At 41.5% G+C, this 23,334-nt stretch overlaps 1 protein-coding gene across 1 annotated transcript in view; it reads right to left on the bottom strand.

Annotated features, from left to right (window-relative positions):
* RBM47 (RNA binding motif protein 47) overlaps window positions 1–23,334 on the bottom strand; it is a 271,935-nt gene that overhangs the window by 189,804 nt on the left and 58,797 nt on the right. The window contains exon 2 of the mRNA XM_036852163.1: window positions 16,973–17,076. The gene's annotated coding sequence lies outside the window, so the exon portion shown is untranslated. The remainder of the gene's footprint in view (window positions 1–16,972; window positions 17,077–23,334) is intronic.

The following is a 23,334-nucleotide window of genomic DNA, read 5'->3' as shown; positions in this document are numbered from 1 at the left end:
CTGACATATCTTTATAACGCAAATATTTACAAAGCTAGGCCTTGGAGAGGGGGGTTTTATTGAATGTGTTTCAGTACGTTAGCAAGCACCGCAGGATTCGCTCTTCTTCCCCCATTTCTTGTTGTTAGAATGTTAATCTGTCTAAATCCATTCAGCTCCACTTCTTTGAAAATCAGTCACCTAGTGCTTGCAGCTAAAAAAGGAGACCAACTAATACATCTCAACAGAGCAGATAGTGGAGGCCACTCCCACAGATCAAGATCTCTGTAGAAAACCTAGCTATTGTTCAGCCAATACTTTCATGTTGGTTTCTAAAAATAAGAATCTGAGTCATCCTTTCTGCAGCCGGAGAGAACTTTATTCCTTTTACCCCCGTGGCTCCTGATTGGTTAACACGTTACTCAGCAGTGGGTGGGCAGGGCCATCAGCTTCCCCAACTGTAGGTGGTATGGCCGTGAGCGAGAAAGGTGAACTGGCTGGGAAGTCAAGCCTAAGTCAAACCCTGTCCTCACCACAGTCCCATTTTTATTGTTTAATTTTTTGGCCACACGTCTTGCGGGATCTTAGTTCCCCCACCAGGGATCACAGCCAAGCCCCCTGCATTGGAAGCCGGAGTCCTAACCACCGGGCTGCCAGGGAATTCCCCACAAGATAGTTTTAACCAATTTACTTGACTTTTTTCAGCTTCAGTTTCCTCCTCTGTAAAAGGGGGATATTAAGGTATATTAGTTTTCTACTTCTGTGTAACAAATTTGCACACATCTAGAGGACTGGAACAACGCCTGTTTATTGTCTTGCAGTTTTGTAGGTCAGAAGTCCCGGGTGGCATAACTGGATTCTCTGGGCCGTCTCACAAGGCTGAAATCAAGGTATCCATCCGCTGTGTTCTCACCTAGAGCCCAGGGTCCTCTTCCAAGCGCTTTCCTGTTCTTGGCAGCATTCAGTTCCTTGCAGTTGTAGGTCTGAGAGCTGCAGGCCTCTCTCAGCTCTTTCAGGCGCCTACGTTCCTTCTCCGAGGCCTCTCCATCTTTCAGACCGGGACTGCACATCAAGTCCTTCTCACACTTGGAGTGTCTCTGACTTCTGCTCTCAGCCATTTAAGGGCTAACTGCTTTTCAGGGCTCGTATATTTAGATCAGGCCCACCCAGATAATCCCCCTTTCTTAAGGTCACCTCTGCCATATAACATAAAATAATCACCAGAGTGAAATCTCATCATATTCATAGGTTCTAGGGGTTAGGGCGAGACAGCTTTAGGAGCTATCTTAAAAAATTTTGCCTACAACAAATGCTTTGCTCAGAGAATTTCCCTGAAAATTAGAGATAATGTGTATGTGCAAAATAGTAGACAATCAATTTAGCCACTGTTAACGCATGAGGACCCCTTTGGTGCAGGGAGCAGATAAGTATCTGAGCTACTCAGTGAATCAAGCATAAGACGAGACTCTGAATTGTCCATGGCAAATACTTATTACGATCTTTCTCATATTTATGGATGTTAAAATAGTATTTTGCACATAATAAGTGATCTCTATTTTAATTGGAGCACTGATGTGATGATTTGGAAATTCCATTTGATCTAATCTAACAAGACAAAGATTGAGTTCCTCCCTTATCTTCTGAGTATATTATAAGATTGGCCAAAAAGTTCGTTCAGGTTTTTCCATAAGATATTACCCAAACGAACTTTTTGGCTAACCCAATACTTCTCTCTCCCTTGTTAAATAATTTTGGCAAAGCTGCCTCTTCCTCTTCCTTCCCATGTACTTTGGTGGAGTTCATCAACACAGGACTTTGAGCTCAGGCTTTTATAGTACAGATACCAACTGAATTTTGGGAATTGACTTGAGTTCTGTCACCTTAAAATGAAGAAGGAATGGCCTCTGCACATTACTGAAGGCCCAGAAAAAATAAAAGGGGGGTGGGATGGGGTTCTGAATTAATTTCAGGATATTGGGGTTGACTGTGTTAAACATGATCAAGACCATAGTTTTCACATCATGACATCATGATGCACAACACAGCATCCATAAGAGCATAAACTCTAGAGCCACGCTGCTAGGGTTCAAATCTTGTCTCTGCTGCATTCTTTCAATGTGGCCTTGGGCAAATTATTTAACCTCTCTGTGCTTAGTTTTCTCACCTGTAGAGCATCTACTTCATATGGTTGTGGTGAGGACTGAATTAAATATTTACAAAATGCTCACAGTAGGGCCTGGCGTTGAGTAGCAAAAGTGAGTCACTTAAGGCTTCTCTCTTCACCCCCAGCCTAACCTACTCTCTTATCAGACAGTGGCATGGATTTTTCAAATTATGGTTTATTTATTTATTTATTTTTGAATTAGCAATACTTGACATCCTACAAAACTTAAAAGGGTACGGAAAGATAAACAGTAAAAACTAAGTTTTTCTCCCACCCAAGGCATCCAGACACTGGGCTTCCAGAAGCAATCACTGATACTATAGTCTCTTATACATCTTCCTAAGATAGTCTATACACAGACTACAGTATGAATATTTACATGATAATGTATCGTGTAGACCATTTTCACAGATATGTTTTTTGTTTTTGTTTTTTATAAATTTATTTATTTATTTATATTTTTGGCTGCGTTGGGTCTTCGTTGCTGTGCACGGGCTTTCTCTAGTTGCAGTGAGCAGGGGCTACTCTTCGTTGCGGTGTGCGGGCTTCTCTTGTTGTGGAGCACGGGCTCCAGGTGTGCGGACTTCAGTGGTTGTGGCACACGGGCTCAGTAGTTGTGGCTTGCGGGCTCTATAGCGCAGGCTCAGTAGTTGTGGCGCACGCGTTTAGTTGCTCCACGGTGTGTGGGATCTTCCCGGACCAGGGCTGGAACCCGTGTACCCTGCATTGGCAGGTGGATTCTTAACCACTGCGCCACCAGGGAAGCCCCACAGATATGTTTTTAACACAGGTGAGGACATGGTATTCTGTTCTGTATTGGTGATTATCTATCTGCGTTCAACAATATGGCACCCCTGGGACTGACTGTTCCTTGCTGAGAGGCAGCAGTGCCTGTGCCTGGGAGGTGCCAGTGTTTGCCAGGGCATTTAGCTGGTGAAAGAGGTTTCCCTCCTTGGACTAATACTTAAAACTACTCATTCCAGGTAATACTATACTTTGATACTATTCATGTGATAATTAATAGAAGGCAATACTATAAAAGTGATTTTATGTACCAGAATATGAACAATTCTGTTTATTTTGGCACATAATTAGAGGAGAAAGTAGCTGTAAGCCCAGATAAAAATCCATACTTTTTTTAAAGTAATAAAGTTTGAATTATAGATATTACATATTGGGTTATATATAGCTGTAGTTTAGATCTTTTTGTACCTTAGACTTGTTTGATAAGGGCTTTTCAGTTTTTGGAAAATTTGTCTTTGATCTGAGAGTTCATGTACAGTTGACCCTTGAACAACACAGGTGTGAACTGCTCCATTCACTCATAGCAGATTTTTTTCAATAGTAAATATTGATACTATAGTACTACACTATCTGAGGTTGGTTGAATCCGCGGATGCTGGACTGCACATATGGAAGAACTGTGTATAGGGAGGAACCAGGAACCGGGGATCTGGAGGGCCAGCTATAAATTATACACAGATTTTCACCTGCACAAAAGTTTGGCACCCCTAATCCCTGAGTTATTCACAGGTCAACTGTATTTGTTTTGAATCTTGGTCCAAGTTGGTTGGAAGTTTGGTAAAACTCTAAGTCTCAATGCTTTTTCTTTCTTTTCCAGATAAGATTTTGTTCAAATTCCAATTTTCACTAAATAACATGTAACTAACTCTTCCCTACCTCCCTCATTTTTTCCCATGACAGTGGCATCCAAACCTGTAAGGAACGATATTATGTCATTTGAAGAAAGAATTTGGTTGAAACCAGCCATACATGTAGTGTTTCCTTGCTTTACCCTAATTTGGAAGTCAAAAAATGAACTATCTCCATTTGGTCTTGAATCTCTTCTGTAAGGATGATTCCACAGATAGTTTAAAAATTCCATACAGCAGCCTGATATGCTAATCATGGAACTCCTTGCTCATTGGAACTTCAAAATGAGCAGCTAGTGAAGTAGCAATACTGAAATCTGCCAGGAGGTGTTCCTGTAAAGTGTGACATTCCTGGGTCAGTGCTTATTTGGTGTTCAACTCTGAGTTATCAAAATTGTTTAATCCTACCTACTTAAGAAGGTGCCCAGGGAATTCCCTGGTGGTCCAGTAATTAGGACGTGGGCTTTCACTGCCGTGGACCCGGGTTCAATCCCTGGTTGGGGAACTAAGATCTCACAAGCCAAAAGGCATGGCCAAATTAAAAAAAAGAAGGTGCCCAACCTGGTGGGATTCTTGTGCTTTTGGCCAATGGCAGTTTATAAGTCCTACTGAGAAGAAAACAGATATGGTGTCTATTATAGACTAAATTGTGTCCCTTCAAAATTCATATGTTGAAGCCCTACCCCCCCACCCCAATGTGACTGTATTTGGGGATAGAACCTTTAAAGAAGTAACTAAGGTTAAATGAGATTATAAGGGCGACCCTAATCCAATGTGACTAGTGTTCTTATAAAAAGGGCAAGAGACACCAGGGATGTGCACAGAGAGAAAATACCATGTGAGGACACAATGAGAAGGTGAAAATTTGCAAGCCAAGGAGAGACGCCTCAGGAGAAACCAATCCTGCTGGCAACTTGACCTTGGATTTCCACCCTCCAGAACTGTGAAAAAAAAAAATTCTGTTAAGCAACACAGACTATGGAATTTTGTTTTGGCAGCCCTAGCCAACTAATACTGTGTGATCTTCAGGAAAAAAAACTACAGAATTTGAGTAAGTTTTTGAAGATCTCTCCCTTTTGGGAGGATGTAACTCTTTGGGATGAGTTGACTCTTGTCATCAACTAGACAAATGAAGCCATGAACTGCCACTGACCGTGACCCTTCCCACGGCTTGGTGTTTATCTTTTCCTTGGAACCTTTTAATCTATTCTGGCCAGGGTTTGTTTCTGTTATTTGCAACCAAAAGAGCCTTAAGTAAAACAGGTCTTCAAGTCTTGCCTGAAGACTGACTATATTTCATATATAACTATTATTTTAAAAAATACCTATAGATAATGTTGATTAATAAGTTAATTCTCAATTTTAGGTTGCTAGTAATTTTTTTTGCAGTTATGTAGTTTTCTCACACAATAAAAGTCCAAATAAAGTTACAATGTGTTGATGCTAATAAGGAGATTTTAATAAAGAAGAAGGTTGGGGACCATTGATCTAGGACTTTCTGACAGTGTAAGGGCCTCTTTGTGTGGGAATGGCAATGAAACCTAAAAGGTTGATGGGCATGCATTTAAGGCAGGAAGTCATGATACCTGCCCAAAGACTGGTGATCTAACCAGACCAACTGCATGGCTCAGTGGAAGTTTTTGGTGGAGATGCTTGGAAGCACGCTTGTACACTTTTGCAGTCTCAGTCTGACCCTGCCATCCAGAGTAAGCTTGGAGTGGAGCATTCAGATAAGTCACCATGGAGCTATGCAATGTACTTGGAAGGGTCTGTGCTCCAGCTGAACATGTTTTATAAGGGACTATGTATTCTGGGAGCTTGCTCTGACTATACTCTTCCTCTTGGACACAGTTACAGTGTGTAGTGGTAGAAGTAGCTGGTACTTTGCAAGCAGACAGACTTCACCCTCCTGTTGAAAAGGACCACTGGGATGTTGGCTATGTCCCTTTCACTCTTAACAATGGTGGATACTTTGAAGAAAGGACAGAAATCCTTATAGAGTAAAAATTGAGAGTCACTAGTGGTTAGACAGGAAGGTTTTGATTTTATCATTTCTCTTGAGATTATAGTTTAAATGATTGTAAGTATTGTGAATCATGACCAATCTATTTGAAAGGGCTACCGTGAACTCTGCAAAAGGGAGTCTAAATGAGGGCCCTCAAGTACCATTTGGCACATTTTAACCAATGCATTTATTTAATCAATATAAAAATCTTATTTCCTGCTTTAAGTTTATTTGAAATTTTAAGACAAATTATACATAATCATTAAAGTATATAGAATCAATAATAACTTTGGAATATGGTATTAACAACTACATGCCATCATCCCTTCCCCCACCTTACCCGTACACTGCCCTCTGGTTGACCCACATAAGTCAGAGAAACAAATACTCTCTGAGTTCAGGAGCATTACTAAACCAACCATCCTGTATAGCTGTTAATCCTCAGTCTCACCAATTTGCTGACTTCTTGCACGGGCATGCTCTTAAGGCTTTTCAAGTGTATTTTGAAGATGGACTTCCTTAATCTCTGGTCCTCCTTGCAAAAAATTTTCAACTTGGCCTAGTTCTCTGTCACAGAAGCCTCCTGAATCCCAATCTAATCCAGTGGTTTCAGCTTTTGGTGTTTCAGACATTCTTTGAAACAACTGGGGGATTCTTTGCCATCTGGGAAAAATTGCTGTTTTCAGGTAATATCACTCAAAATGAAGATGGCCTTTTATCTCTTTCTAAAATTGGGAAAAGTTATTTCAATTTTAACTTGAAAATACAAAGACACTTGGGTAGATGTCTTGACCAGCGTAATATTTGACTTGCTTTTCAAGCTACCACAGAGACAACAGATACCCAACACAGGGAACAGACACATCCCTCTCCTTGAAACCCTAACTTAATGCCAGCAAATAATTCCACACAGACCATTACTTCTATTTTTGTTCATTCATTTTCATCTGAAATAACAAAGAATGATCAGATCCCCAGGTCTATTACCTGAAGCAAGTTTAGGAAATGGAAGACCAAGAACTACAATATCAATCTGGATTGATCAATGTTGGGAACTCCTTGCTAATCACATAATTGTATTATGTTATCTGATGTGGTCCTTCTCTAAAGCACGTTTCACTACTAATAATAAACAGTAATAATAAACAATCCATATGTTCAGAGTATTTCAGACCCAGTCCAAGAAAGAACTGACTTCAGTAACTACATTCCTTTTGTTGTTCCTTGTATCTACGCAGTTGGTTTCTTTATAAAAATAAAAATGGACTTTTCTGTTCAGTGACCATTAAATGTTTAATTTGCCAGTTCCTTTGCACTGCGTGACTAGTCATATTCGGCTAAAGATGTTATGCACTTGAAAGAGGTGGCTACTTGGATACAAACTGCCACAAATGAGAAATAGCCTGTACTCCAGCCTCGCTTTCAACCGAGAGCATGTTTTCTCATAGACACAATATGCTAAACGCTGGATGGGTCCCCTTCACAATTCCACAGACTATTTGAACCTAAAATGTCAGCTCAGGGCTTCCCTGGTGGCGCAGTGGTTGAGAATCCATCTGCCAAGGCAGGGGACACGGGTTCGAGCCCTGGTCTGGGAAGATCCCACATGCCGTGGAGCAACTAAGCCCATGCGCCACAGCTATTGAGCCTGCGCTCCAGAGCCCGCGAGCCACAACTACTGAGCCCACGTGCCACAACTACTGAAGCCCTTGCGCTTAGAGCCCGTGCTCTGCAACAAGAGAAGCCACTGCAATGAGAAGCCTGTGTACCGCAACGAAGAGTAGCCCCCGCTTGCCACAACTAGAGAAAGCCCACGTGCAGCAACGAAGACCCAATGCAGCCAAAAATAAATAAATAAATTAAAATGTCAGCTCAGTCACCACGTGACATATGTTTCTCCACCATTGCTGACACGGTTGTGCTATTGCTCCAATTCTTTCTCTTTGTGGAATTTACATTTCCTTTTTGAAATCACCAACTATGGCTGAAGCCTTTGTTTTTTGGTTTTTTTTTTTTTTTGGCTGAGCCATGCAGCATGTGGGATCTTAATTCCCTGACCAGGGATCTAACTCGCGCCCGCTGTGGTGGAAGCACAGAGTCTTAACCACTGGACCACCAGGGAAGTCCCTGTGGTTGAAGTCATTTTTGTCTTTGGAGGGTCAAAACACCCTGGTGTATGAGAGGAGATAAGTATTTTTGGCGATGTCCTTTTCCTGCCCCAGAACTGTGTTTCTGCTCTTCTCTTTCCTCCCATCTGCTAAGTGCGGTTACCCCAACTCCCAGGTCTAAAGCCTAGCCCATGTGGGTGGTGCCACATTTTTTTCTCAGAAGTGTTGCATTTCTGAGCCATGCCTTTCCTTGACTGGGAGCTACACTTATCTCTTCATTAGCCATGTTTCCTTTTTTTCTGAAGACGTAACCTGCAGAGGCAGTTTCCTATGTGAAGACCTTCTCCAAGTCACTCTGGGTCCCTGTACTCTGCCACACACAGGTCGATTTATACCCACGTTTCAAGATTCCTTTTCTTACTGATTATTGCATGCCCTCCTCACCTCAACCTCTGCTCCATCCGATCTTTATACATCTTTGAGATATATTTCTTAGGTGTTTAGAGTCCTCTCTCTTTTTTTAAAATTAATTAAGTAATTAATTAATTTTTGGCTGCGTTGGGTCTTCGTTGCCACGCGCGGGCTTTCTCTAGTTGTGACCAGCGAGGGCTACTCTTCATTGCGGTGTGTGGGCTTCTCACTGCGGTGGCTTCTCTTGTTGCGGAGCACGAGATCTAGGTGCATGGGCTCAGTAGTTGTGGCTCGCAGGCTCTAGAGTGCAGGCTCAGTAGTTGTGGCACACAGGCTTAGTTGCTCCGTGGCATGTGGGATCTTCCCGGACCAGGGCTCGAACCCGTGTCCCCTGCACTGGCAGGTGGATTTTTAACCACTGCGCCACCAGGGAAGTCCGGTTTTTAGAGTTCTCTTATTTAGAAATTTTGCTATTGGACTACCTCAGCCTTGCAAAACTATGTTAGTTTGATAGTAATGGGCAATATAAGGGCTCTGGAATTTTTATGGCCCATAGAAATCAAGTCATGGACTCAGGAAGAGAAAGTTTTGTTAGAAAAATCTCAAACAATACCCTTCGTAATGGTTATGAACTTTATGGTGGAAGTGGAGGTAAAAAGTTCTGAAAACTCAACAGAAAAAGGCTACCATTCTTAGTAAGGGAGACAATAAAGAACTCTCAAGGAAGCTGCAGATTAAAGGAATAGTAAATATCTGCCATAGAAAGGGCAGTAATCCTACCAGAAAAGTGACTGCAGATGTTCAAGGCTATTAAAACTACAATTTGTAAAAGAAAGTGCACCCACAGAATACTAATTAGATGTATATTCCTGAGGTATTTTATCTATTGATGGTTTGTTTTTTCATTATATCAAAAATATTGTCGGGCTTCCCTGGTGGCACAGTGGTTGAGAATCTGCCTGCCAATGCAGGGGACACAGGTTCGAGCCCTGGTCTGGGAAGATCCCACATGCCGCGGAGCAACTGGGCCCGTGAGCCACAATTACTGAGCCTGCGCGTCTGGAGCCTGTGCTCCGCAACAAGAGAGGCTGCGATAGTGAGAGGCCCGCGCACCGCGATGAAGAGCGGCCCCCGCTTGCCACAACTAGAGAAAGCCCTCGCACAGAAACGAAGACCCAACACAGCCATAAATAAATAAATAAATTAATTTTAAAAAAGTTGTCATATAAAGTATCTCAGGTATTCAAAATGTCAAAAAATAAGCATTTCATGTAACAGCTATCACCTCTACCTATTACATTACCCTACCACTTATGTGACAACCATGGAACTGAACTTGGAGATGAGTCCTGGAATCTTCAGAATAAAAAATATGGAATTACAAATTACCTTAGTTGGCATTGCTTTTATTTTGAAAATCTTTTCTATTTTTAGGTCCTGTCATGTCTAAGAAGAAAAATTGGAAACTTTGCCCACCTTGGTGTGTCCTAATTGATGAATTGTATTAGAAACAGTATTTCAATAAATATTCATTTATTCACTCTTTCAATAAACAGGCATTAAACACATAGTTGGCTCACGGAAGGCACAGTGCTAAGCACTTGGGCTACAAAAAAGAAGTGGGCAAAGTCTTTGCCATTCAGGGCTACGGTCTAACGAAAATAGACAAGGAAACACTTAGTGCATAACAGACGACTATAGCTAACTCTTACTGAGTGTATCAGAGTAGATTCATAGAGGAGATGATCTTCGAGCTGTCTGGAAAAACGATAAGCAGTTTGCCTTGTGGACGAGGGAAGGAAGGGCATTCCAGGCAGAAGGAACAGCATTTGCAATGATACGGATGTAAGAAGAGCAGAACAAGAACTGGTTGCCTGATGTGGCTGCATCCCAGGGGACCTTTGGGAGATTAGTGGGAGATGAGACTGGAGAGGCAGGCAGGGTCCAGGCCATGGAAGCTCTAGACCCCTGCTAGGGAACTTAAGCTTTATCAAAGTCAGGAGAAAACGGAAGGATTTCACATAGGAAGTGAATGATCAGATTAGCATTTTAGGAAGATCTCTCTGGTGGCAACGGAGTAGATGGAGTAAATGGGGCAGGGTCAGACACCAGTGGTTATGAGGTTAGTATGAGAGTTCAAGCAAGAATGGTAATTACTAACATATATTGAGTGCTAACCTTGTGCTAAGCCCTTGACATAAGTTACTTAATCCTCACAATGATTCTATAAGGTAGTATATTAGTCAGGGCAGGTTAGGCTATGTTGTGACAGGAAACAACCCCAAAGTCTCAGTGGCATAAAACAACCAAAATAATTCTTTGCTTCTACCACATGTCCCATGCAGGCTGGCCAGGGAGCAATGCTCCTCATCGTCACAAAGAAACCCAGGATAATGGAGACTTCATCTCAATATATACCTCACAGCAGTGAGGGGGGATCATCATCCCCGCAGTAGGCAGGGAGTGTGGTTCATTGTGTATAGGCTCTCGAAGCTTCTGCCCAAGTGTCACATGGCCACAGCCAACTCCAGGGGAGAAGGGAAGTGCAACCCTACCATAAGTCCAAAAGGAGAACCAGAAATATTCAGACACCAGCACTAATTACCACCACATCCTGTTCTGAGCATAGAATAAAACTGCACATTTCTGACCTGCTTTTTTCTTTTTTTTTTCCTTTAATGGTTTACTTAATTTTATTTATTTATTTATTTTAACATCTTTATTGGAGTATAATTGCTTTACAATAGTGTGTTAGTTTCTGCTGTATAACAAAGTGAATCAGCTATACATATACATATATCCCCATTTCTCCTCCCTCTTGCTCTGACCTGCTTTTGAAGTTGAATATGGCCAGCCGTGTGACCTAATTCGGCCAAAGAAATGGAAGAAGCTTTGAAAACTAGAAGTCTTTAAGAACTAAGAACTGGAACAAAATTTGTTAGGCTCTTGCTTTCTCTCTGCCATGGCATCTGGCAGTATTCCATGTAGTGGCTGCTCCTTTTGTCCAAGTTCCAGAGTGAGAACAACAGATAGCAGAGCCCCCATTGACTTCCAGTTGTAGGTCACTGAGATTTGAAGGACATTTGTAACTGTAGCATAACCCAGTTCACCTGGGACTGTTATGGAGGAGACACAAAAAATTTCTGTACAATCTTAAAATTCTCCACAGATAGGTTTCTTATTAGCAGTATTATGTATTCCCATTTTACAGATCAGGAAACTGAGACTCAGAAAAGTCAAAGAATGTGCCCAAAGTTACACCTAGTAAGGTAAAATTCAAACCCAGGCAATCTGACTTCTGAAGATTAGCTAGCAGGAGCCTGACCTAAAGCAATAGAAACAGGGATGAACAGGTGGGACTAATTTAGGGACATTTTAAAAGTAGAATCAAAAAGATCTGCTGGGCAATTATATAAGGATAGAGGACAAACAGGTATCTAGAATGATTCTTAATTTTCTGACTTGGAAAGTCAAATGGACGGTGACCAGTAATTCAAATGGAGATTAGAGAATGATGAGCACAGTGAGAAGTGGAAAGGTAATGAATTTGGTGATGGACTCTTTCAGCACTTTGAAGCTGTCATTCCATTGCCTTCTCTCCAGTTTCTGACAAGAAGTTGGTCACCTCCATATGGTTGTTGCCCCATATGTAATGCATTATTCTTCTCTGGCTGCTTTCAAATTTTTCTCTTTATTTTTATTTTTGTATTTTTTGGTAACCTGACAATGATGTATCTAGGTAGTTTTTCTTTGTATTTATATTGCCTGGGGTTCACTGAGCTTTGGAGGTTTGTTAAGTTGACAGTTTCATCAAATTTGGGAATATTTTTCTTCTGCCATATTTCTGTCCCATTTTCACCGTCTCCTTTTGGGACACCAATTACACATACATCTGATATTATCCCACAGGTCTCAGAGGATCTATTCATTTTCCTTCAATTTTTTTTCTGTTCTTCAAATTGGATAATTTCTATTCATTAATCTTGAGGTTTACTGACTCTTCTACCATCTTCCATCTGCTGTTAAGCCACTAGTGAATTGTGTTATCTTATTTTACTTTGAAAAGTTCTGAGGTTTATGTTGCTTTTTTTTTTTTAAAGGTTGTAAGTTTCATCTTTTTTTTTTTAATTATTAGCACCTTTAATTAATTAATTATTTATTTATTTATTTTTTTGGCTGTGTTGGGTCTTCGTTTCTGTGCGAGGGCTTCCTCTAGTTGTGGCAAGCGGGGGCCACTCTTCATCGCGGTGCGCGGGCCTCTCACTATCGCGGCCTCTCTTGTTGCAGAGCACAGGCTCCAGACGCGCAGGCTCAGTAGTTGTGGCTCACGGGCCTAGTTGCTCTGCGGCATGTGGGATCTTCCCAGACCAGGGCTCGAACCCGTGTCCCCTGCATTAGCAGGCAGATTCTCAACCACTGCGCCACCAGGGAAGTCCACATTGCTTTTTTATAGTTCCCATCTTCAAGATTCCCTATCTATTCCCTACTTATTTACTCATTCAGATCATACTTTTGTTTATCTTAAACATATTTGCCTTTAATTCTTTGACTATCTTTATAATAGCTGCCTTAATGTCTCTGTCTACTAAATCCAATATCTGAGTAATCTTAGGGTTGATTTCTTTTTTTTTTTTTAATTTATTTATTTTTTATTTTTATTTTTGGCTGCGTTGGGTCTTCATTGCTGCGCATGGGCTTTCTCTGGTTGCGGCAAGCAGGGGCTACTCTTCGTTGCGGTGCAAGGGCTTCTCATTGCAGTGGCTTCTCTTGTTGCGGAGCACAGGTTCTAGGCACGTGGGCTTCAGTAGCTGTGGCACACAGGCTCAGTAGTTGTGGCACGCAAGTTCTAGAGCGCAGGCTCAGTAGTTGTAGCGCACGGGCTTAGTTGCTCCGCGGCATGTGGGATCTTCCCGGGCCAGGGCTCGAACCTGTGTCCCCTGCATTGGCAGGCGGATACCTAACCACTGTGCCACCAGGGAAGCCCCAGGGTTGATTTCTATTTTCTACTTTTGTTTTCCTTTGTGTGTGTGTCTAGTAATTTTTTTTTTTTAAAGAAAAAGTTTATTATAAGATGACAAGAATATTGGCATCTGACTGTGACATTTAAATATGGGCTTGGAAACAATTTATTCATGTAGCTATTTAGGGGAAATGATTATGCATGGGCCCTAATCACCTTGGTTAGATCAGATGCTATTACTGTTTACATTAATCCATTCTGTACAATGTTTGACCAGTTTTAACCCAGATTTTGTCAGTAACCGTCCCTCATGACTCTTGATTATGTTGTGCTCTCTTAATTTTCAGCATTACTCCTCCCTATTTTTAGCATAAATACCCTTTCATATTACTATTACACTAGGACTAAATATTCCATAATTCAGCTAGTAATTATACTGATTGTTTTGATGCCTGGCTTTCTCTACCCTCACCCCAGTAATAGATCCTGTCTCTCCAGTATGCTCTCACCTCCATTAATTCGGTAATACTTAGTACCCTGCACAAAGCCAAGGTTTTCCATATCCTCCGTTCTTGTGATTGCCAAACAAAGTCATCTCTCCCTAGAAACCTTACTAAGGATTTTCCCACAGTATTATAAACTTTCACTTGGCTGTAATTACAATCATGCATTTTAAATTCAGAGAGGCGACCAAAGGCTGAACATTCATTCAAAATTATTTAATTACAAGGCTGGATAACTGAAAAAGAATTTTCCATTAAAAATAGTTTCAGAGCTAGAAAGTAATATACTGGTTAACAGGTTATGGCTCTAGGGCAGTGACATGATTAAATAGAAATGGCTTGAATCTTATGGATGCATTAATCTAGATCCGATGTTGGTTCAGAAATCTATTTACAAATCAATTTCAAAATTGAAAAATATAATCCGTCTTGATTTTTGTTCTCTTTCCATATCCATAAAATGAAGAGGTTTTCCTGATCACCAGTTTTTCATACAACAAAGTAAATCTCAAATCTGGCACTAGCCAGAAATGTTTACACCTTAGGAACTTCACAGCAAACTGGCCTCTTTCAATAGGCAGACAGCGACCCCTCATTCAAAATGAAGCTGCTCATCAATCAGTGACATCCCTAGCTTCTTAGGCTTAGGCTCTCCACATAAGAGCTCCATTACACTGAAAACCATTGTTCCTAGCGCCACAGAGCAGCTCCCAAGTCCCAATGTAAAAGCGTGTCTAGTAATTTTTTATTGTCATGCTTAAGGCTACAGATGATGCATGTAGAAACTGTGGATTCTGTAGTGTGTTATCTTCCTCTGAAAAGTTTTGATTTTTGTTCTAGTAGGCAGTTCACTTATTGTCTGGCCACTTTGAACTTGTAAGGAGGCATTTTTGTTTGTTTGTTTGCTTTAATTTTTTAGGGTAGATCTCTGGAAAGTCCAAGCTATCTTCCCAAGCCCTCTGACTTAGTGCGCTCGGCCTTCACATTGTTTCTCCTGTGATCTTGTCAAGCTTGGTGTTAGGCGTTGTTAGGGCAGTTCTATTGTAGGTCTTCCTCTAGGGCAGTTGTACTCGAATTTTAGCATGTATCAGAATCATCTGAAGAGCTTGTTAAAAACACACTTCTAGGCATCTTCCCTTGAGTCTCTGATGGAGTAGATCTGAGGTGGGACTCTAGAATTAGTATTTCCAACTGCATGTCTAACAAATTTCCAGGTGATGCTAATGCTACTGGCCCGGGAACAGCTATCTGGGAAATACTGCTTTAGAACATGATCCTTACTTTTAAAATGTGTTCTTTCTGGTGTCCCAGCTGGATGCCTGAGGTGTTATTAACGAAGTGTTAACGTGGCTTTCCACTTAGGCTGCGCCACAACTCCAAAGACCCTCATCACTGCTTGAATTCTAATAACCCTGCTCGGCTTTCAACCCCACAGAAGTTGGTATCTGGTAATCCTTGCATAGTCTCACCTTACACATGTGCAAACCAGCTTTTAGCCAGGCACCCACAGAGGATCCTCACAGGATTTTTGGAGCCCTCCCTCTGCAAAGCTCCCTTCTGTCAGTGCCCTACCTTGCAGATTATAGTTGCTCAGCTGCCCCAGACTCCAATCTCTGTCTGCTCAGCTTAGCTGGTACCTCAGCTCATTGCTTCTTGGTTGGGAAATAGCCCCCAGATAAAGAGGCAGAGTGATTCTGGGCCTCACCGCTTGAATTTCTCTTAGGGATCACAGACTTGTGCTCTGCCTGAAACAGCTGACTCAAATATTTTGCTCACCTCAGTGATTTTTTTTTTAAACTAGTGGAATGGCTAGTCTGTTACCAGTTTCTACTCCATCATAGCCAGGGGTGGATGTCCTGGTGTTAGACCTTTTGAAGTTAAAGAGCCTTGGACTATCCAGATAGAGATACTCTACAATGAAAAGGGAGCCTAGAGATAAAGGTTTGCAAAACATCAGTGTACAGATAGTAATTGAGACCAAGGGCATGAATCATATAGGAGGTTACACAAAATGAGAAGAGTAGAGGATCAAAGATAGGACATTGGGGGAACTGCTAATTCTTCATGGATGAGTGAAAGAAAAGTGTTGGCCAAAGAGGCATAGAAGGAGTGGTCTAACAGGTAGAAGAGCCACTATCCCAGAAGTCAGTGGAGAAGAGTTTTTTAAAAAATATTTTTAATCCTTACCATGGCTCCCCAACTGTGCTAAGAAAAAAAAATTCTTTTTTAATATTTCGAGAACCCTGGGACTTCCCTGGTGGCGCAGTGGTTAAGAATCCGTCTGCCAATTCAGGGGACATGGGTTCAAGCCCTGGTCCGGGAAGATCCCACATGCCGCAGAGCAACTAAGCCCGTGCACCACAACTACTGAGCCTGTGCTCTAGAGCCCACGAGCCACAACTACCGAGCCTGTGTGCCACAACTACTGAAGCCCGCACACCTGGAGCCCATGCTCCGCAACAAGAGAAGGCACTGTAATGAGAAGCCCACGCACCACAACGAAAAGTAGCCCCCACCTTGCTGCAACTAGAGAAAGCCTGAGCGCAGCAACGAAGACCCAAAGCAGCCAAAAAAATAATAGTAATAATAAATAAATAAATAGAACGCAATAATTTAGAACTATTGTCAAACCCATTTTACAGATGAAGATGAAACTGACCAGCCAAGTAACTTGTACAAGGTCATGCAGCTGGTAAGTGGCAGAGCCAGAACTAGAATCCAGGCATTCTGGCTCCAATACTTGAAAAAAACCCACAGTGTTCTGCCTCACTCCAAAACAGGAGAGGATGACAAACATGACAGCGCTGTCTAGGAAGCTGAGGGTTGAAAAGTGCCTATCGGAATAAGCACTGGGTCCACTGGTGAGCTCGGCAAGAACTCACTGAAATAAACAGGACGTGCTAATTAACTGCTCAACATGATGGGTTCCTGGGTTTAGCTCTTCTTTGGAACCAGCAGAGTGCCATACACATGGCGCCTCTCAGGCCCTGCCTGCATTGTCCTCCTCCTCAGAAACCCGCTCCAGGTTTCTGCTCAGAAAGAGGGGACTCACTCCCTAACTGCATACAGACAAGACCCACCACTCCAGCTCCTAAGGGGGTGAAGAGGTGTGTGAGGTGCCTATTAACACTCCACAGCTGTGCCCGGGCACAAGTTTATGCGCATTTGAACATATCATCAACTCAATTACCTGTGTTCAGATTAGCCTCAGCAAACCTTGAAGCTCTCACAGCTGTCTTCAGGTGTTCAGGGGATTATTATGAGGAGATATTGATCAGCTGTTCTCCATGTCTCCTGTGGGCAGAACAAAAGGAAAGAGGCTTAAATGTCAGCAAGGGATTTAGATGTAAGTGAGAACAGTGAGGCAGGGAGGTCCTGTGTACTTAAGCAAGTTTCTAGCCTTTCTGCCTTAGTTAGCCCTAAATATTCCCCTTCCCACCATATCACCCTATTTGTTTTATAACAAAATAGACGAAAACAACAGTAACAATAATAGCAAATGCTTATATAGTTCTTACTTCGTGCCAGGCACTGTTACTAAGTTTTCAGTTCAGATTCATCATTCATTTAATACTTACAACACAATGAGATAAATACTATTGCCGTCCCCATTTCACAGATAAGAAAACTGAGACACAGATACAGTGAATAACTTGCCAAAGGTCACAGAACCAACAAACGGCAGAGCCAACATTTGAAGCCTCCTGCAAAAGTCCATCCTCTTACCCACTACCCGCACTGCTAATCTGTAGAAATTGCACTAGAACAGAATTCAAGATAAGCAGAGCAGGGAGAGATGCTACCAAAGTGGCATGGAGGCTGCAGTAGATTGTTAGAAAATGGTTCTACATGAACCATGCCTCCCTGAATTCATGCCATGTGCAGTCCCCTTCCACACTGAATCTGTGCCAGCATAATGGCTGGCTTGGCCAATAGCATAGGATGGAAGCAACTTCCTGGGACTTCAAGCCTTTAGGAGATCTGGAGCTTCTGCTTTCTCTCTCAGAACCCAACTGCCTTGTAAAGAAGTCCAGGCTGTCCAGCTGTAGAGAGAGGCCACAGGTATTGAGAAGCCTAAGAGGCTGAGAGCCATGTGGACAACAGAGGCATCTCAGCTAAGAGACAGCATCAAAGTGGTCAATGAAGCCATCTAAACTGTCCCAAGAGACACCACAATGGGCAAAGATGACCCAAGCCTGCTGAGCACTGCCCCAAATCCTGACTCTAAAAGGGTTGTGGTTTTAAGTCATTAAGTGTTTCTTTTCTATTGTGAAACATACATAACAAAATTTACCATTTTAACCATTTTTAAGTGTACAGAGTTCTGTGGCATTAAGTACATTCACATTATTGTGCAACTACCAGCATGATCTATCTCCAGAATCTTTTCATCATCTCAAACTGAAACTCTGTCCCCATTAAACACTAACTCCCCACCTCCTTCTTCCCAGCCCAGGTAACCACTGTTCTACTTTCTTTCTCTAAGAATTTAAGTCAATAAGTTTTAAGATGGTTTGTTAGGTAGCGACATATAACTTTATATAGATACTGATAGATATAATAATCTGCTTTTAGAATATATTAATGTGTTTGTTAGTTTATTAAATACAAGAGTTGCAGAAGCATCAGGAAACCTCCCAGAGCTTCAGTTCACTATGTCATGGTACATTTAATTCTAATGTGTCATGGCCTACAGTGTTATAGGTAAAATTATAATTATGCCTAACATTTACTTTCAAGTTGAGAAGGCAGTTTCTCATTTAATATATTTTTTGCCTTTCACAATAGCCTTATGAGATGGAATTAATTTTTTTTAATTTTATAGATCAGGAGACTGAAGATCAAAGAGTTTAAGTGACTTGCTCAAGGTCACAGCATAGAGTAGAACAGGTTGGTCTGCAACCATTTATTGATCACTCCTATTTGGGAAGAGAGATGGGGAGGGGACCCAAAAGATGGTTCAGCAGCTTGAAAGAGGAGACACAAGCCCAGTTCTTAAAGAGCACCTGCTCTCCTAGGACACACCCATGGACATGCTGACAGGAAAGGCCTTTGATCATGCTGAGACCAACCAAGATGGCTCCCAATTAAATGTTTTATGGGGTATGGCTGGATCTACATTAAGAAATAAATATGCTTGGTTGTATTTGAGGCAGGAATAGTATGATGAGGAAAGTGAGATACATCCCCACTGAATAAAGCTCCAGACTCATGTTCCATTCATGAAAGGGTGAAAGGGACATGAAATCTATTCAGTGGGTCACAAACTAAATATATATATATATATATTTACACGTGTGTGTGTATATATATATATATATATAAAATAGAGCTGAATTCATTGAAATAATAAAGGCGAGTGTTTTTCTGTGGAATTTATTTCAGTTACATTGTATATATATACTTGTATCTTCATAGTCATGTTATTTGGGATTTGGGTCACAATATGAAATGTATTTCTTACTGTGGTGAAAGCACTTGAAAACCATTGCCCTACCCCACTTCTCTCCTGGCCACAGCCTTCCTCAAGGTGCAGAAGTATTCTACAGCCTTAGGGAAAGTATGGCCTATCTATATGTACTGGCCTTGTGCAAACAGTAGAAAAGACAGATTTTATTTTAGCACAAGGACTACACTCCAGAGGCCTGTATGGAATGGCTGAAAATGTTGCATGTACAATTCTGCCCATGTGCCCACAGGTGATTTAATGACCCAGAAGGATGGTGAAACAATGCTGAAAGTACTGGATTAGACAGACATAGTGAGTCTGAGGTTCCAGTGTCAGTTCTTTATCCAACACTTATAACTCCTTGAGACTTTCTGGGCTTCCCTTCCCTCATCTGTTGCATAGAGGGATCAAACTAAATTATCTTTAAGGAAAGTCTCCCACCAAGAGAAGAAATGCTGATAAGATTTATGTCACTGCCTCTTCTTTTTCCCAAGGAGAGTCACTGGGATAAGGAATGTAGAGGAAAAGTCAGTCTCTTTTGTTTAAAAATGTATCCAGCTTTTTGTTTGTTTATATTTTTTCTGAGGTCGATAGGGATAGACAAACGAAGACCATCTTTGAAAGACAGCTAATGTCCATTTCTGGTTTGAGGCAGGGGACTTACCCTGAGTACCCCACCCAGGTCCATATGTCTATAATCACAAAACTTACATCATTTTATTCTCATGAATTAAACAATAAACTATAATCGTCTATGTTCAAAATATGATGGTGAAGTCATGGCACCTCAATCACATATAAAATCCATCGCTATAATTAAGCCATGTATATAAGAAGGTAGTTAGAATTCATCAGGACTTAAAAGCACAGGATCATGGTGATTCTTTCTCCTGAGCCGAGGAAACGTGAACTCCTTGATGGCAGGATTTTAATCCTGGAGCCTACGCAGAGGAAGGGGAGCTGGGCTAGTGGCCACTGGCAGCTCCTAGACCTCAAGAAAGAGAAGGAGTGTGGCAGAAGAGAAGGAGCTTGGATATTGCCAACAGCCTTTTTTTTTTTTTTTTAAGAGTTGTAGAGCCTCAGCAATAATGGCTCTGCTTCTGCCAGTATCAGCAGGGAGACAGGTGCAGAGAGCTCTGAAGAGCTCTTTCAGTTACAGATGTGGCTCAAGAAGTGTCCCAGAAGCCTGTGCTTCTTGCCATGCTGGACTGAATCTGGAGCGTATCCAGGAAAACTCAAATGCGTCCAGGAGTGACATGGGAACTTAGCAGCTTTGTCTGCAACTTAAGTGTAGAGATTGGTTTTCATCAAATAGAAAACATCCTTGTCCATTTGATTTTCAAACAAAGTAATGCTGTTTGGGACTGATATAAGCAAATTCATTCTCATTGGGGAACTCCACATCTTTATTCAGTTTAGGGAGAGTATAAAGTAATTCGAATTGCTTCATTTATATTTTCTCATGGTGTAGAGAAATGTGTGCGATTTGATGACTAATTTTTTTTTTCATGGTAATTTTTTTTTAGAACATATTCAAACAGGATGCCATTTAACAGACTTGACTATTGCCTGACTCTCTGGATATGATAAAAAGCATAGAAGAGCAGAAATTGAAGGGGAAAGTAAGAAAAGATTTATTAAAGGGCAATGAATTATATTATTAGACCAGTGACTCCTTCCCTCCCCCAAGCTAACCCCAAGCCCAGTTTATCTAAGTAAACCAAAGGAAATTTAATCTTAGCCTCTACTATATATTCAGTACATTCTGGCTGACATTTTAAACCCTGTTAGAAATCTGGTTGGCTTCCAGGCACATGCAATACTAGAATGGAGAAATAGTATAGATAACTATCTCATTTTTCTTTCTCTCTGAAATGCTGACAATGATTCTTTGTAAAATGTCTCAGGACATTGAAGGAAGTTACTGACATACATTTTGTAGAAATCTGTCAAGAGCTGATTATTGCAATTTATATAATGTGGATATTCCATTTCACAAGCTTCATATGTTGCATGATTAAAACATGCATGGAAGACAATGGGATCCATAGGCTGCTGAACATATGAACAACCAGAAACCAAGGGGCAGGTTTGAAGAGTGAGGTTTTCAGCTCCAGAGAGGACAGAATGACCACAAGTGACACAGTCAGAACCACCAGATACACACCAATCTTCTCCCAACCAGAGCAAACATTAACCAGCAAAACGGGAGAAACCCATAGCTGCGTCTCATCGCTCGGAAATCCTTTCAGGGGACGTCCCCGGTGGTCCAGTGGTTAAGACTCCACACTTCCACTGCAGGGGACACAGGTTCGATTCCTGGTTGGGGAACTAAGATCCCTGCATGCCGTGCAGTGCAGCCAAAAAAGAAAAGAAAGGAAAAGAAATCCTTGCAAACCTGCCGGTTTCAGCAAGGTGTGCCATGTTAGAGTTCCATGCTATGCAGATGGGACTATCACAGACACTTGAAATTCACACATAAACTCAAACCCTTATTTCGGCAGTTTAGTTTTACTCTTCCTGTCACCAAGGCATAGTTGTGACCAAGGCCTACATTGCTGGTAGGATTCCACCTTCTTCCCCATCCTCATCCTGAAGAGGAACTTCTGAGTCATGAAACACATGTGTAAAGATGCCAAGGCCGTGGCTCAGTCCCAAACTGGATGATGACCCTTTGGAAACTGAACACTGAGACCTCATGTTAGGGTTACGCAGAACAGGAGGTTGCCTCATTCTCAGAATCAACCACCCAAGGCAATTTTAGATTTTTCTCTTTGATAAGTCTCAAGTCTTTTCTAATGTGTGGGAAGAGACATACAGATCACTTAATTCTACTTGCTGTAGAATTTTCATTTGGGATTTCACCTGTGCCCACCTACCCTTTTTCCCAGAAACAGTAGACCAGTCTCGCCACTTCTCTAGATTTACAGTAACCTCACTCTTGCAAATGACAGATGAATACTATGTTAGAGCCTCTTTCGTGCTCAAAAAAGATGATGGCATTTTCTTTCATAACATTGTACTTTGCATGTCAATCTTAATTAAACTATTGTGCTTAGGTTAAAATTATGTGGAGTATATTTTAAAAGCATTTCTGCATGCACACTTATTTAAAATAAGCATATGTATACACATGCATATATATATACATACATATATATACACACATATATAGAGAGTCAAACCAACCATTTTTTAAAAAGTAAATTCCTTCTGAGAGCCATAATTTTAACTCGTCACCATGACTACGTGAATCCATCTTTTTTTGGTTAAGAGAATTTAAATTACTAGAGGTAGTCAATTTGTCTATGCCATAAAAACACATCTGTAATATAATATCTCTCTAAAGACAATAGGTCGTGTGCTGACGGTTTCCATGGAAATGCAAAGTCCAAAAATGCATCAAGATCTGTTTCCTCACCTCTCTTGAACTTTTCATTACTGGATGAAGAGAGATCACTTTTATTTTGTCAGGCATTTGAGCGACGCCACCATTATGTTTCTGTTCATAAAAACCTCTGTGTATGAAAAGTATTGTATACTTCACCTAATATGCACCCATTATGGTCTCATGATCCCCACAACATCCCTGAGAGGTTGGGCAGAGCAGGAATAGTTATTCCTATTGACAGATGGGAAACTGTAGCCAGTAGAGGTTTTGTTACTCGCCCAAGGCTATAGCACAAACCAAGTCACAAGTTGGGATTCAAATCCAGATCTTCTGAGTCCTAATCCACCTTCTTTTCTCTACTTTGTGCTTCAATAAAATAAAATAAAAATTACTGGTGCTTTTGAGACAGACTAAAAATCCCATTTGTTTGGTTCCTCCTCTAAAATCTAAAGACAATAAATAGCTCACCAGGTGAATTCAACACATGTGGCCCATCTCTGTCACAACCAATGTAGAGGCACTCCTCCACAGGACTGGCGGTCTATGCATTGTACTGCCAGGAAGGGTTCTATATGGTATATGGGAAACAAGTTTATGGTCTGGCAGCAGCTGCCCTGTGTGCGTCCTTGGAGGAGTTCCAAAGCTCTGCAATTGGGCTGCAGCCACCAAGTGTTACCCCCGGTCCAGCCCTCATGGCTCTCAGCCATCCTGA

The sequence above is a fragment of the Balaenoptera musculus genome, chromosome 5, assembly GCF_009873245.2.
Source record: "Balaenoptera musculus isolate JJ_BM4_2016_0621 chromosome 5, mBalMus1.pri.v3, whole genome shotgun sequence".
In the NCBI taxonomy this organism is placed as follows: domain Eukaryota; kingdom Metazoa; phylum Chordata; class Mammalia; order Artiodactyla; family Balaenopteridae; genus Balaenoptera; species Balaenoptera musculus.
This window is presented reverse-complemented; position numbering and strand designations above follow the sequence as displayed.